Source organism: Saccostrea cucullata, unplaced genomic scaffold (assembly GCF_032062105.1).
Source record: "Saccostrea cucullata isolate Sc308-1 unplaced genomic scaffold, CSIRO_AGI_Scuc_v1 ctg6725, whole genome shotgun sequence".
NCBI classification, from domain to species: domain Eukaryota; kingdom Metazoa; phylum Mollusca; class Bivalvia; order Ostreida; family Ostreidae; genus Saccostrea; species Saccostrea cuccullata.
In genome coordinates, this window is record NW_026940439.1 from 94,634 (window position 1) to 111,329 (window position 16,696).

Here is a 16,696-nt window from a genome sequence, read left to right on the forward strand (position 1 = left end):
AATGTAGTTCCTCTTGTATATTCTACCTCGCAGTGACAAGGTGAATATACGTATAGGTGCTTGTATGTTGTAAATACTGATCATGATTTCCATTAAATCTCAAGGGAAAACAATCGCTAATGGTAATTATTTTGGATTTAACTGTTGCAACTATTGGAGAAAGAAATCTTGAATTAATAAGGAAAGCAATTTATTGTTTGAAGTATGTAATGAGCTTTTGTTTGATAAGAACCTCTTGTGTCAAAAATATCTTTCAATATTCCCCATTTTAAAAAGTGAGTTATCTCCCCTCAAAATCGGAGCTCTTCTACACTAGCATAACTTCCGCGGACTACGCATTACGATAATCCAACAAAATAGTGATCAACTTACACACTGCATTTAAAAAATCTAAAAGAAGGAAACAGTTTGCAATTTTTTTTAGATAATAAGCGGTTTTATAAAGGGCCTGTTAGCCACCACCCTTTCTAGAAAGATATACGAATTAGCCAGGCACGTAGCATCGTCTTTAAAAGGGGGGCAGCTAAAGAAATATTTTTTTCTTACCTAAAAAAGTTGACAAGCAAAGGAAAACCTTGCCCAAAGTCGAAAAAGCTACTTATTTCAGTACCAGTTCCTTGGCATACAATACTACATTTCCCTTATATCTTTACCGTAGTATAAACTGTGTGTGTGTGTGGGGTGGGGGGGGGGGGGGGGGGGGGGGGGGGGGGGGGGGGGGGGGGGGGTTTGGGGGGGGGGAACCTGTCTTTCAATGAACATTTTCAATAGAAAATGTAATGTTGGGAAAAAAGTGGGGGTGGGGCTAGATAAATAGTACATAAATACATGTACTTACACTGAAAGGATTTTCAAAACATAAATAACACTTGAGAAAAGAATGTTTTCCGTTAATTAACGAGAAATACGTTAGGAAATTATTGTATCAATTTCGTGTTCTATACATGTACATATGCTTAGATCCTACACTAAAACTTTGATTAAATGCAGCTCAGACTTATACGACATACATGTATGTAACACGAATTCAGGTCGATGCTATTTTAATGATTCTTATGCTATTTTAATGAGTCTTTCTTCATTACACGAGCACATGAGATTAAATTATTCATTTAGAATTCCATTCAAAGTTTTAATACTATACAGTGAATCAATTATTTTACAAATAAAAAATTCTTGAAAAACGGTTAATTCTAATGAAATAGGCCTTTAGTTGTCACCAAATGTGTTCTTGTAAGTAAAAGTTCTATGTTATGACATACAATCGAGCAGAAACGTTTCTTGGTATCGGTCGCGGAAGACGAACTACAGCTGTATTTGCAGCAATGTCAGAAGTAAAACTGTAGATGGACATGTCATCAGTCTCCAAAAAATTCCTAGAGATACAGAGAAGAAAATATGGCTGTAGCAGGCTAGATAAATTCGTAAAAACTTTATAATTAAAAATTCTTATATTTGATCTGCATATTTTGTAAATAATGATCCGTCTGCAGAACATCCACTACCGAAAATTAGCTTTTGTTGTTTTTTTTTTAATAATAGGCCTATTCGAATATGTATCAGCATTTTATCAGTAATTTGTTTCGTTTTTTTTTTTGTAAGGGGGGGGGGGGGGGCTTACACAGTGCCTTATTATACTGCTATACAGATTAATACAAATCCAGAAAGAGACTATGAGTGGGCAATTTAAAAAAATACGGATCAGTTAAGATTTCTTTTTATTCACAAACACGATAACATTTTTCCATATGACAGAGGCATTACACCTTGAACATGTTTACATCAAGAACGTCCGCGGAAGTGACTTTATTTATAGCGCATGCGTATTAAACACTTTTTAAAATGGGGAATATTTGAATAAATTAATGCAATGTTCAATTCAAAAATTATGCGCAACATTTTACACAAATAAGATTTATCGGTAAGTTTTTTTGTTTGTTTTGTTTTTGTTTTTGTTTTTTTTTTTTTTTTTGTAGTATAAGCATAATTAAAAAGAAAATTCATCAAGTTTTTGACATCATATACAACTGTTATTGATAAAAAAAAAAAAACTCGATAGTTTACTTACCTTGTCATTGGTCATTTGTATTTTTTTTTTTTTTTTTTTTTTTTTTTTTTTTTTTTTTTACGGACAAGTACTATGAAGTTTTTATTTAAAGGTGCTTCACCACAGATTTGATTTTAACATTTTGTCAAATTTTCTGTTTCATTTGATGACTTACGTATATGTTGCTAAAGCATTTTTGTGAAAGTTTATTGAAATTTCTAGACGTGTTTGATTGACACATCCTTCTAAAACTTCATTCTAAAACGAGATAAATTATTGACAAACAAGTTGATGAAACAAGAATATCATCATTTCGTAAGTGCTTTGGTCGATACAATGACTTAGTCAGCAAATACAATTTATCATTGAGTCAAATAATGACTGCCGTTTTTCATACTTATTGTTAGTCCATTATTCATACACTGAATTGACGACGGATTTTTCCGTTATTTCCCGATCATGACAAGGAGCACACGGCGGATGTGACAGGTCAGCAGGGATGCTAACTCCACCATGACACCTGATCCCACCTCTGATGTTTTAGAGGTCCGTGTTTTTAATTATCTTTTTATTTCAATATTCAGACTTTTTTAATTATGGTGATTTCGTTTATAGAAGATTAAAAACAATAAATGTTATTTGTTTTTAGTTTTGACTCGTGATTTTTTTCTTTAATTTAACGAAACATTTTATAAAATGATATATATCTTCATATTTTTTTCCTTCAAAACATTACGATGAATACTGTTAGTTTACAAATAAAGTTCATATTAAAATAAATGTTTTACGTAGTTTCACTCAAAACTATACACTGAACACGTAATGTTGACCCTGATTACCAAACAGACTTCATGTGTACTGCTACGTGTATATAGATTTTTGACACCTTGGGTATTGGGGGTCTCCAGCTAAATAACATCACTGGTACTTCGACCACTCCCCCTCCTCAGGTAACCGTACGGTAAAAAATTGGGTCTTTAAATGAAAAACTAATTCAATATTTATGAGTGAATTTTCATGTTACCTTCCTTGTGTGTTTTATTACAAAAAATGTATCAAATTAGAGTTCTCGTTTCTCTATGACCGCCTTCAGCGGAGACTTCCGTACATTTCTCAGTTTTCTAACCTTGCATTCTTTTCTTTCAACCAAACCACAATACTCTCGGTATACAATCGCACCTATTAGAAAATTGTTAGTATTTAATATATAAAGTTACAGGCTTCCAACTCGACATTTAGATATATCGACGACCTAATGTCAATTAACGATTCTCATTTCCATTCTTAAGTCGATACGATATATCCTGGTGGGATTGATATAAAAGATACCAGTCTGACACGTCTGTTTCATATCTGGGTATTTTACTTGAAAAAGACGTTAATGGAAAACTAACAACCAAGCTCTATAATAAACGTGATGACTTTAACTTTTATATAGTCAACTTCCCTTACTTATGCAGCAATATACCTTTATCACCTACATACGAAGTTTATGTATCTCAGTTGATTCGATACGCAATAGCATGCTCCACGCATGAGCATTTTCTAAAACGAGGTAAATTATCGACTAAAAAGTTGATGAAACAAGAATGTCAGGAGCTAGTCCCGTTAAAAGTCATCATTTCGGAAGTTCTTTGTTCGATTCAATGACATTGTCTGCAAATACAATTTATCATTGAATGAAATGCTGACAGACGTTTTTCATACGATTTGTTAGTCCATTATTTATACATAGAATTGACGACGGATTTTCCAGTTATTTCCCGATCATGGAAGGGAGCACACGACGGGTGAGATGCTCACTCCTCCACGGCACCTGATCCCACCTCTGATGTTTTGGACGTCCGTGTTTGCTCTGCACCTATTTTGTATCGTTTTATGCACTTTTGATCTTAAATACTGTTCGTTTACTCCATATGTGTCATCAAACTTCCAATCCCCCCTTCATTTGCAGGCACGTAGCATCGTTTTTGAAAGTTGGGGGGCCAACCTGAGAATTTTTTTTTTACTTACCTGAAAAAGTTGACAAGCAAAAAAAAAAAACAAAAAAAAAAAAAAACAAAAAAAAAAAAAAAAAAACAAAAATTGAAAGTTGCCCAAAGTCGAAAATCCTATTTCGTGGGGAGGGGGGGGGGGAGTGGCTAACTTTTTTCAAGACCAACTATCTTTCAATTAACTTTTTGGAGTAAATTTTCTTTATAACACTACACTGTGATGAAATGTGGGGGGGGGGGGGGGCAACCTTCCTTTCAGTAAACATTTTCTATATTAAAGGTAATGTCAGGGGAAAAAGTGGGGGGGGGGGGGGCTGCCCCCCCCCCCCCCCCCCCCCCCCCCCTGATACTACGTGCCTGATTTGTATGAAAATACGACAAATCTTATGTGAAAGAACAGATAACAATTTATGAAATAATTGTTACCGAAGGGGAAAATATGGTAAAAGTGGTGACTTCAAATTCTCCATCGATAACTTCCCTTACTAGGTACTTATGAAGCATTATACAATTATCATATGCATCAAAAGTTTTTCTCCCGGTTAATGCGATATGCAAAATAGTACTATACATTCGGACAATGTATGTCAAATCAAATGAAGAAGGGAAACTAACCATCTATACTCCTTCTTTCATTAGCAATAAAGTTAGCATTTCTTGACATAAAATCTAGAAATGCCCCATGTCTTTTTTTTATGGTATTTTCATAACAGTTTTTCGCAAAAAACTTCCCTAAAGGATGTTTTTAACTTTTATATATACTATGTACATGTATATCATATATCATGGAAACTTCACAAAATATACTCAAAACATTTATTTTATTGCCCTTTGGAAAGTTTAGTAAGTTAAAAACAACTTTTAAAAAAAATCAACCGTGTTACAAAATGTAAAGTTCATTTTTAATCAAATGAATTTTTAAATATATACGAGGGTTGTCCCAAAATTTAGTAGACTGAGCTCATATTTTTAAAAGAAATTAATGTATCTTAATAAATTTTTTAGGGTGGATAAAGCATGCTCTTGGCAGATAAATTACGAAGTTTTATCATGTTAACTTGAAAACTTTACGATTTATAACATTTAAAGTGATAAAGTTCTATAACACCCGAAGCAATCTGCTACGTCAAAAAATACAAATTAATGTCAATAGTTCAAATTTTTGGAGAAAATATTTCAATTACCAGAATCAAATTCTTAAATTAAAAGAAACGGTTATAGTTATAAATGTAAAATATCTTAATTACTATGATATGATGAAACAATAAAATATGTAAACAAATAATATGCATGTACAGGTATGAAATAGTAATAATTTGAAAACGCTATATTTCTACGGGCTTTTCGTCTGTTTTCTCTTAAGGAATGACTCTAATTCTTGGCCAGATTATCGAGTATAATATGGTTTGGGTCAGTTTACGCTTTATAATCCGCGAAGCGGATTATAAAAAAGCGTAAACTGACCCAAACCAAATTATACTCGATAATCTGGCCAAGAATTAGAGTCATTCCTTATAATTTAATTTTAAAATAATTAAACAACTGGGGATGTAAAATTGTGTTGTTTTTATTAGTTCAAATTTACCGCGCAATAATACAACCGTAGTAACGGAAGTGATGGGAAGCAAGGGGAGGTAAAAACTGATACATAGATCTAGCAGCCATGATGTTTGTTTACATGAGGTAAGATCGAGCAACTGTTTGAAGTTAAAGGTACATTCATTAAATCTGGAATTTTTCATGAATCCGAAGGACTGGAAATGAGGGGATTGATGGATACAGATGATTCAGCTGGTTGTCAAGGGGGTGTGTCCCCATACCAAACCAGATTATACAAAATGTTATGCGTTCCTTTTCGGAAATCAACCAATGAGAGACAAGAATACAAACAGAATTAAATTATTTATGGATATGCATAATTGAACTCTTGCCCATTTCTTAGCCCTGTCTTTTTTTTTAGTTTCTGTTATTCACATATACATAGAGAAGCCGTTTTATTCATTTTAAATACTAAGGAAGTGAAAAAGTTTCCTAGTCTACCAAACATTTATGACTGGTACATTTCTGTAAGAATGAATTCAGGATCAAAACACTTGATCATAGTCCAGTGCGCCGCCTGGGCCAACGCAGCCGCCATTTTTCTAAAATTTGAAACTTCAACCCCATGTATATAAAACGTTATAAAATTCATATTTATCAAAGCATAAACACCAAAATTTGAGGAAATATAGTTAATAAAACAGTTATGAGAATTTTCATTTCCATTAAAAAAATATGGGGTAGTAAATACTTTTCTGTAGGATTTTAAATATAATATGCCAAATTTTCATTGCAACTTTTGGGTATTGCGCCTCCTTCCTACACCAGACAATGAAATGTGTCTTTTAAATTGGAATAATTTGTGTAGTTACTCCATATTTGTCCATAAATTTATTAGATAGTGTTTATTTAATCTATATACGAAGTTTCATTAATGTATGACGTAGGGTTCCTATAAAACAACGGTTGTCTACGGAATTTTGGGACAACCCTCGTAAGTCCTAGATTCGTTTTTTTTTTTTTTTTTTATAATATGATTTGAATAGTGAACATTGTTATCCATTCTGAAGAAAAATCCTTAACAATTAGGAAAATACAAACGGACAAACATCACACCCCCAGCCACCCCCTGTGGTACAACCATGCTGACAAGAGAACCTGTCCTATAATTTTCACAGTATAAAGTGCTTTTTAATGTGATAGATCTTATTATTTCCTTTACAATATATGTACTCCATCACTGATTTTCAATTATCTTAAATGATTTATACCTTATTTTTATCATTGTACTTATTAAATAAAACTACAAACCTGATTTCAGTAACATTAACGTTAAAGCGTTTATAAGACTGTATGAATTGAGAATGTATCAATATATTTAACAAATCATCAAAATTCCTATTATTGATTGGTTATACATGTATATTGTTTTACGCTCCTTTTGAGAATTGTTTGAGTGAGTGGAATGATATTTTGATCATATCTTACTTGATGATATAGTTTTCTGTTCATTAATTTAAAAATTTCTAAATTTGCATTCATTGAAGGCTTATTCACCCATATTTATAATTTTCATTTTTTAAAAAAAAAAAAAAAGGAAAACTGAACTATTGCTCTTATTTTTAGGTTCTTCGAAGAAAAAACTCACCAGATATTAGAATGAGTAGGAGAACTGCTAAATTTTCATCCATTGTTTCAAACTCATCTACCAGAAAATCGAAAACTTACGAGTCAAGGATGACAAAGTTGGTTGACTCTTCAGCGAAGTGGTATTTCCCTGAAAACAGCAGAAAATCTAGGTACATTGAAAGCAAGTATACTTAATCAAAAATAAATTCCTTATGGATAATATTTATCAAGCAGTCTCACAGTCATGATGTTGAAGATATAAATGTATTTGTTCCTTGAAAATCTTAACTTAAGTTATTTTTAAAAAGCAATAAAGTTTTTAAAAGGGGTTGCAATAAAACGAATTTAAATTTAGTTATGAATAGAACAGATCAAAGGTCTGTTATAAACAGTTGAAATTTCTACCAATGATGTAATTTTTCCTTTCCTTTTCATAGTCAAGATAGTATCACAGTGTAGATAATATGTATATACAAACACCACGGTGACCTTAAACTGACGGTAATTTAGTATTTAAGTAGTCACTATTCACTTCCTTTTTCGTTTCAATTTTGCTTAGGTTAGCAGGAAAGCCAAAAAAAACAAAAAAAAACAAAGATCGCTTCTTATTCGTGTTTAACTTAATTTCCTAGTGATATGCATCAAGTTTAAGAATATTGTGCTTTTTTGTTGCGCTTTTTGATATAGTAGCATAAAAATTTCAAAATTTCCAATAAAATCCTTATGCACTTATAGCACTTGTCCATGATTGCTACTAAAAACGAATAACATTTAGGTGAGTTGGTGAAGAAATACTAGAAGAGTAATTCACTTGAATTTAAGTCAATGAATTTTGATAATAAGCAGTCGAAAAAATAAAATGAATTTATTTAAATAATTCTTGGTAGTTTATTTTATTGACTTTTAAGTAATTTATATTTTAGTTAATTTGGAGGCATTATTCTAATAGTGAAGCAAAATATCTTACCTTCTGTCAAAGATACAAGTTTATTACTAGTTCAGCTTTTCAAACGCAGTATTTGTGCAGAAATGAAGCGTAGAACAGTGATTTGGATAGTGGATTAACCCGGAAATATCTGAGTTATAATTTTTTCCAACTACCGACATGTTGCACAACAACACTTCATGGTTGACGGCGTGAAAGTAAAATAGTGATTTTTTATCAACATTAAAGCTGAGTCAGTGTACGAAAAAGTTATGTCATATATATATTATATGTAGTAGCAGAGATTCTAGGAACCTTTTTCTTTTTTGCATTCGATATTGATTTAAATATTAAAAATAGAGAAAGTACATAAAAAAATTCACTTCGCTTTTTCTTGGGCTCATGTAAGCTTTTCTGATCACATTTTGTCCAGCATTCTTCTGTAAACTTTTTCGACCACTCCGGATTCCATGAGCCAATTCAACCACGTGCACACTTTGTTTCAAGAACCACTGTAGTAGTATAAGCATCCTAGATAGGCGGGTCAACTGAGTGCACTTTTGGGGTTGGGGGGATAGGCGGGTCAACTGAGTGCAGGTTTGGAGGGGGATAGGTGGGTCAAGGGAGTGCAGCCCCTGGGGGGATAGGGGGTTCAACGGAGTGCAGCCCCTGTGGGGGATAGCTGGGTCAATTCAGTACATATGTTGCATCATCTTTTTTATATATCTATTGCATCATCTTTTTGATACCTGTTGCATCATCTTTTTAGATCTATTGCATCATCTTTTTGATACCTGTTGCATCATCTTTTTTTTTTATACCTGTTGCATCATCTTGCAAAAATAGGTTGGACTTATCTTTCTGTAAACTATCTAGTCAGCGAGCTTACCTATGCATTGTGACGTCATAAACTTGGCAGCGACGTCATGTTAGTCCTTCACAAGCCGCGATGGCTGCTTATTTTGACACAATAACACAGACTTTCACAGCGCTTGAGACTTCATGTAATAACAGTATGGTCCTATGGATTTCAGTACCAAAACTGATTTTCTACCGTTTTTCTTCCAAGAAAGTTCTGAACAGCTGAATCCTGGATCAGCCTAGATGATATTTCACTGGATTATTTAATGAATATTACTCTACTGAGTTACCTGGTTACATGGTAAGTTTTAACAAACTTTTCTTTATACATTTTCTATGAAGGTCATCTTTGTATTTATTCATTATTACTGTGTTATATACCTTATGTTTAGAACATTCATATAAACACTGCCATTGTTTACCCTGAAATACACTAGGACACTAAAAGATCCTCAAAATGTTGATAAATCTTTTTTGCATGAGTTATGATCATATTGTCTCACATTCCTTTTATTGGATCAGTATTCTAAATATTCTTATGAGGAGACTCCTAGCATTTCTTATAAAATATACTGATATATGCTTTTAAAACAACTAAAGTGATATTCTCAGTTGTCATTTCTAATATTTCTATGAATCTTTAATCACAGTGACCAAAAGAAGGATATGGAGATAATCAATCAGATCATAGTATGCCAATGAATCTTTTGTCTCAAATCTTTTTTAATGAAATATACAGAATCTTTTGCCTTATTTGTCCCTCATATTTTTACATTCTGGTGCAGCAGTGGCCCAATGAAAGTGGGAAAAACTCAGTCTGAGCACCTCTGTAACTCTATAAACATGTGTGCCCCCCTTTTTTTTTAAACCTTCATGTATATACATGTATGTATTTTATTTAGTCAGTGATTTCAAACATCAACATGTAAAATATATACAACTGTATTGAGTACTTTAAAAGTGAATATACATGATTTGTACACCCTGAATATTCTGACATACTAATGGTGACATCAGTTAAAAGAGTAATTAGTTATGTAAAATTCAGTTTATATGAATTTAAATGGGGTATTTATTCTCAGTTCATGTAAGGTATAATTTGCATGTAACCCAGAGTGTATTTAATATTACTATGATGGGTCATTCTGTGATTGAATTTAAATCAGAAAAAATGTTTACTAAATTTTGGTAAAATACATTTCTGTCCTGTTTGTCTGTCAATTGTTGCTTTACTTCCTTTGTAAAATGAGGTTAATTTGTGTATCACTGAATATTGTATGCTTTTTTTTCAGGATCAGCTGAGATGTTATTTCACTGGATTATTTAATTGGGCATATAATTGGATAATTCTGGTAAGTTTGTCTTTGTATTGTTTACATTTCCTATGAAGGTCATCTTTGCATTTAACCATGATTATAGGGTTTAATTTAATTACTGTGTAATTCTTATGTGATCTAATATCTCTAACATTCATATAAGCACAGTCTTATTTTGTCTAAAATATACTAAGGAAACTTCATATTGTTAATAAGTCCTTTTGCATAAATTATGATATAATGTCATAATTCATTATGTCTGTAACCCATGGAATTCAGACTTACTAAATTGTGATCTATAAGGAATGTAATAAAAGAAAAAGTAAGAATCTACAAAAGGTTTATCCTTGTTTTGATTCTAAATATGTGGTATATATGGCATACCTATATTTTCATTTTCACTTTTGTTTCTTGGTAATGAGCTTTTCAAAAAATGTAGGACTACATGTTGTATATGCTAATATCTTTTTGTATGCTGTACTGACAGGTATTAAACAAAATTGAATATGCTGTTAAGAGAAAGTCTGTTAGTGTCTAAAAATTACACTGATAATCATTTTGTATTTGTGATATTAATACTGTAACTGTGCTTCTTTTGTTATCTAAAGATAACATGATGAACTATTTTCATGAACTTTTTGGCACTGTATTTAAACATGCAATGTTTCATGCAGTTCCTTATATTAACAAAATGATTATATTTTCTACAGTCGTCAACCTGGAAGATATGTTTTATTCCCAACCATCTATAATCCATTCTCTATGAAGTTCAGCCTGTCTGCCCAAATTCCTTTGGAAATACATAGTTAGTCAACCAACATAGAAACAATCAAACTTGAAGATAAGATATCATTTTCATTTATTTAATTCTGTTTTATTTAAATGTTTATATTTTAAAATGGATTAAAAAAAAATGGATAAAAAACATCTGATAATGGAAATCAATATCATAAAGATAGTAAGTTTTTTAGTGTCTAAATAATTAATCTGATAATCATTTTATTTATGATATTAATACAGTAGTTGTGCTTGTTTATTATCTATAGATAACATGATGAACTTTTCTCATCTGGAGTTAATGTTAAAAACAATTTTTGAGATTAAAAACAAATATTTTCATGATCTTTTATGGCATTGTACATGTTGTATTTAAACATGCATTGTTTCATGCAGTACTCTGTCATATTAACAAAATGGTTTTATTTCTACAGTCCTCAACATGGAAGAATTGGTTTGTTCTTAACCATCTATAATCCATTCTCTATGAAGTGAAGCCTGGCTGCTGGTCTTCCTTTGGAAATACACAGTTAGTCAATCAACATAGAAACACACAAACTTGAAGGTAAAGTTTCAATGAGATACAATTGTAATTTTTATTTATTTATTTATTTATTTACATATGCATTTTTATATTTTTGAATTGATAAGTAAATGATATATGATTTTTTTTAAAATAAAGAGGGCTTGGTGGTCATGGTCATGTTTAAACTCTATTGATATCCTTTAGAAGAAGAAGAAAAGGCATAAAAATTCATGATCAAATTTTTAAAACTAAAATGTATGAAATTTTTCTTTGCCAAATGATAGTTAACAGCTGAAGATAACATATTTATAGAATAAGTTAAATATGGCTAATTTGTTAACCCCAGCTTCCTTAATAGCATAATTGGTAAAGACAGGAAGTTTTGACTTCAATTGCTGATGAATTCTGAATTTTCCATTTAATATTAACATTCTATCAAAGAGAAAGAATACTATAATGTGGCTCATTAGGATGACCAGAAAAGAAATCTTAATGAACCTCTTAACTATGTATAAAGATTGTAACCTTATAACTGATGTAAGATGATCTGATTGTGTGGAAATAAAATTTCCTGGTGTTTCTACTACCCAAGATCTTCTTATCAATGTATGGGACTGCTGTAGACCTTCTCCTGTTTATAAAAATAATACCTTGGAGCATGACACTTTATTCATAAAAGGTACTTTCAATATCATTTCTATGAGTTTGTGTTCTTTCTTTTTAATAATCTAGTGTTATATCTCCTTTAACCTCATTAATATGTATGCTTCCAACATCTTAGATCTGTCTGTATAGTTTCTTCAGCTCTTTGAACACAAATACCCTGATTCAATCTTTTGAGGTAAACATCATAGAGACATCATAGATGATTATCAGAGTGTATATATCACAATCTTGACCATAAGGTCAATTTAAATGGTCAAAGGCACAACAAATGAAAGTGAAAACTTTTCTTTTCTTTTTTTTCATCAGAATACATAATTTTGTAATAAACAAACACTGGAAAGTTACTCTCATAATGAGCCTTAATGTCTTCCACGAGTTCAGTTTGGACTTCCTCCATTAATCCTTGTATCTTGTAATCCTTGTATCTCCAATGGTTTTGTGGGCTAAAAATCATGTGTCTTTAACAATCTTTTTTTTCTGACAACTGTTTTCTCTTATCATCTATAAACTTGACTTCTTCTCTAGTCAAAGGTCTTTCAGGGTAATCCAAGTAATTCTCACCCTCTTTTGGTAATAAATGGTTAGATTCTTCATTGGCTTCTTCTGCAATCAAGGGTCTTTCTATGTAATCTCTGACAACATTAGGATCACCCTTCTCTGGACTTAATTGATTATATTCTTGTTGAGAAATGATCTCACTAGTGCCATCTTTTTTTATTTTAACTGGTATACCTCTGTCTACATCTTTCTCTGAAAGAATGCTCTCTCCAAACTGAATTTTACTCATTCCTTTACTCTTTTCTTTACTGGAGGTGTTACCCATGGTTAATATGGAAAGTCAAAATCTTATGTTACAACCTGTATTTATACCCTTTTTGTCTATATTTAGAATTCCATCAAGCTTATATTGCATTACAATTTTTCTTTTTCAACTAAGACATTATTTTTTTTATTTTTTCAGGATTCTCTTGTGAGGGCTTATGGAAATGATCTATATCTACTCAAGAAAGGACTCAGGATTGTATCTTTCACTGTCAGACACTGACTATGGATAAAGTGTAATCATTTATCAGACTGAGATCTAGTCAAATCAAGTATTGAAAATATGATTTTCTGAGAGCATGAGCTCTTTAAAAACTAATTCTCAATGACCTCAAAGTATCTGAAAGTGACTTTTATTTTTACCAATTCATATTGAAGACTGTTGTTATGTATGGGAATTACACATTTAAACCTTTTATTTTTCATCTAATTTTTACAACCCCCTAGAAATTATCACAGATATCCAGATGCTGGATTTAATGTTATTATTTAACTTTCCTGGAATTGTAAATATATTTTGTTTGTGTATGTATCATGTTTAATTTTGAATTTAAATTGGGTCTCAATAAGACCCCCAATAAAGATGCAAGTGTCCCATAATCTTTGTTTTAATAATATCTTGAATATCTTTATCATACCATATTCATCATACTAATTACATATAGAATGATTGTAGGAATGCACTTTGTTGTTAAGGACACTTTGTCAAGGTCAAAGCATAAGATTATTGAGATGACTTCTTTGACAATAATTTGTAACTTACAAACTTCACATCATAAGTACACACTCAGATGAAGAATCAATAAGATATTTCTATAGATTTTTTTTGGATCATTTACTCCTGGGTAAAAGTTAGTAACTGAGATTACTGATTTGAGTCCTGTAATGCAATAACTTTAACATTGTGTGATAACTTATAGACTTTATAAAAATTAGGTGCAAATTCTTAGGATAGGAATGAAATGTTAATCAAATGTACAATGTTCAAAGGTGTTTATATGACTATTACTATGTAATACCTTGGTTTTCTGTAAAAATCCTATATTCACTACATAGATAAAGACCGGTATAATATATATTTTAAACTATGATGAAGGAAATAAAAAGGTCAAAAGCTCTCCCCTTCATATCTGTCATATTCTGTCATACACAACAATGGATAAATTGCAGTCATTTAACAAAATGAGGTCTAATCAAATCCTAGAATTGATATTGTTATTTTCTGATAATATGAGATCTTTAAAAAAAAAATTCCCAGACTTCAAAGTATCTTAATGTGACATTTATTTTTACCAATTCATATTGAAGACAGTTGTTATGTATGAGAAGTATACATTTAAACCTTTTATTTTTCATCTTATTTCTACAACCCCTAACAAATTACACAGATGTGTAAAAGCTAGCTTTGGTGTAATTATTACTTTCCTGGAACTGCAAATACATTTTGTTTGTGTATGTGTGTGTGTGTCCTATTTTGAATTTAATAGGTCTCAATAGGACCCCCATAAAGATGTTAAGTGTCCCCTGATCTGTGATGTAATAATATCTTGAATATTTCTATCAACCATTAGACTTCATGCTTACTACACAGAACAGGTTAGAGTAATACACTTAGTTTTATAGGACACTTTGTCAGGGTCAAAGCATGGGATTATTGAGATAACTACCTTTGACAATAATTTGTAACCTGCAAACTTCACATCATAAGTAAAGAATGAATCGGAGATTTTCTATAGATCTTTTGTCCTGGGTAAAATTAAGTTGTTGTAACTTTAACATTTTGTGATAACCTAGAGACTTTATATCAGCTCTATTGGGTGGCATAGCATATTCTTTGGAAAGAATTGAAATGTATATCATATGCACTATGTTCAAGTATGTTTAAAAGATTATTACTATGTAATACCTTAGAATTCTGTAAAAATTTCATTATCACTGCATAGATAAAGACTGGTTGGAATAATTTATGTTTTGAAATAAGGTTTAGGGAAAAAAGTTATGAATGTGGATATGACTTTTATTCAAATGGTGCAGTACAGCAACTCTGGTGATTTACATACCTTCAGTCATAAATAGATAGGTAATGGGAAGACTCTTCTAGATTTTTAAATCTTTAATTCAAAAGTATAGAATTTGTTTTTAAGTTTGAAAGATTAAATGGCAGCATATCATTTGCTTGTGAATTAAAAAATAAATCCAAACATATACATCTTTGGATGATAATTGTAGAATTTATCAATTCCTGGACTTCGGTCTTGATATCATCCTTTAATGTCCTTAATATTTTAATGATTGTCTTTTAGTTTTAGTTAAATTAGTTTCTTTTCTACATGTGAAAATGACATCATCCAAAGAAGTTTTTCATCTGCATGTTATATGAAGATAATTTTCATCACAGTGAAAGAGATTGTTTTGTTAAACATAAACATGCACAAATATATTTTTAAATTTCTAATAGCTAGGGTTCATATTTTTTAATTTGGAATGCTAAGTACTGTTGATTTCATTTTTTTTTTTCTGAAAAAAAAAACAACAACATAATAGTAGAAAAAATATACATGGTGTGTTAGAAAAGCATGTGTAAACCTGATGACTTTATAATTGCTGATTAAATCAATTATGAGTTTCATTTTGTTACAGTGTAAACATTCCTAAGTAGGGCACACATCAGAAACTCTTAAAATTCTGAGTATCAGGGTTTAACACAACAATTCCAAATACTTTTTGGACGCTTTTCATGTATCAGAAAGACAAAACAGAATGTTTGTTCACAGATGTTCCAAAGGAAAACAAGCTCAAAGAAATGATTTGTAATGTTCTTTATGTGATTCATGTAAAATGTATTTTAAAAGTTTACCCTAACATTTATCTTTTGCATTTATATTTTTGTAAAGAATTTTTCAAAACTTTGAAAAAGTAGTCTTATTGTATAATATGGGTAGCTTAAAATCTTGTAGACTTAAAAGTTGTACATGATGTGTTACACATCTTACATATGTAACCATTTCATTTCAGGGCATTCAGCATATATTGTAGTTTTGTCTTAAATTTGTTTGTTCATGTAATCAATAATTTGAGAATACTCAAGTTAGGTAATGCATGAGAGAATAGGCAAGAAAATCAAGTTTAAAAAATGTTTTTACTACAAAGGGGTTAATCTATATATGGAATCTATAAGTACATTTAGTCTATACATTTAAGGTATTGGTTTATGAAATAAACTTGCATTTAAGCATTTTAAAACAATTGTAAACATTACTTTAACCAGTTTTAAAAAATGATTAGATTCACTGTCAGCATGTTATTTCTTGTAAAATAAATGAGAAAACAAACAATTTTATTTGAGTCAGTTTTTTTAAAAAATGTAAATAAGAAGCATTGGAAGTTGGGAATATTTCACAAAGTTGATTGAGCATAATTCTCACTAGGACAGTTGGAATATTTTGATTTAAGCATTAAAGAAACTATTTCATATTTAAATATAAAAACCATGTTTAGTCATGCAGTATATAGTTTACACTTGACAAAATGTAAACCTTATCTCTATTCAGGGTCAATCCAAAGGTCAAAAAGTAATGAAAAAATATTTCTCTT

General features: G+C 30.9%; 1 long non-coding RNA gene across 1 annotated transcript; it reads left to right on the forward strand.

Annotated features, from left to right (window-relative positions):
* Window positions 1-10,321: 10,321 nt before the first annotated feature.
* LOC134255418 (uncharacterized) lies at window positions 10,322-14,788 on the forward strand. The gene is made up of 3 exons (XR_009989540.1): window positions 10,322-10,347; window positions 11,523-11,653; window positions 13,242-14,788. It is a non-coding gene; the product is annotated as an uncharacterized LOC134255418 (long non-coding RNA).
* The last annotated feature ends 1,908 nt before the right edge of the window (window positions 14,789-16,696 follow it).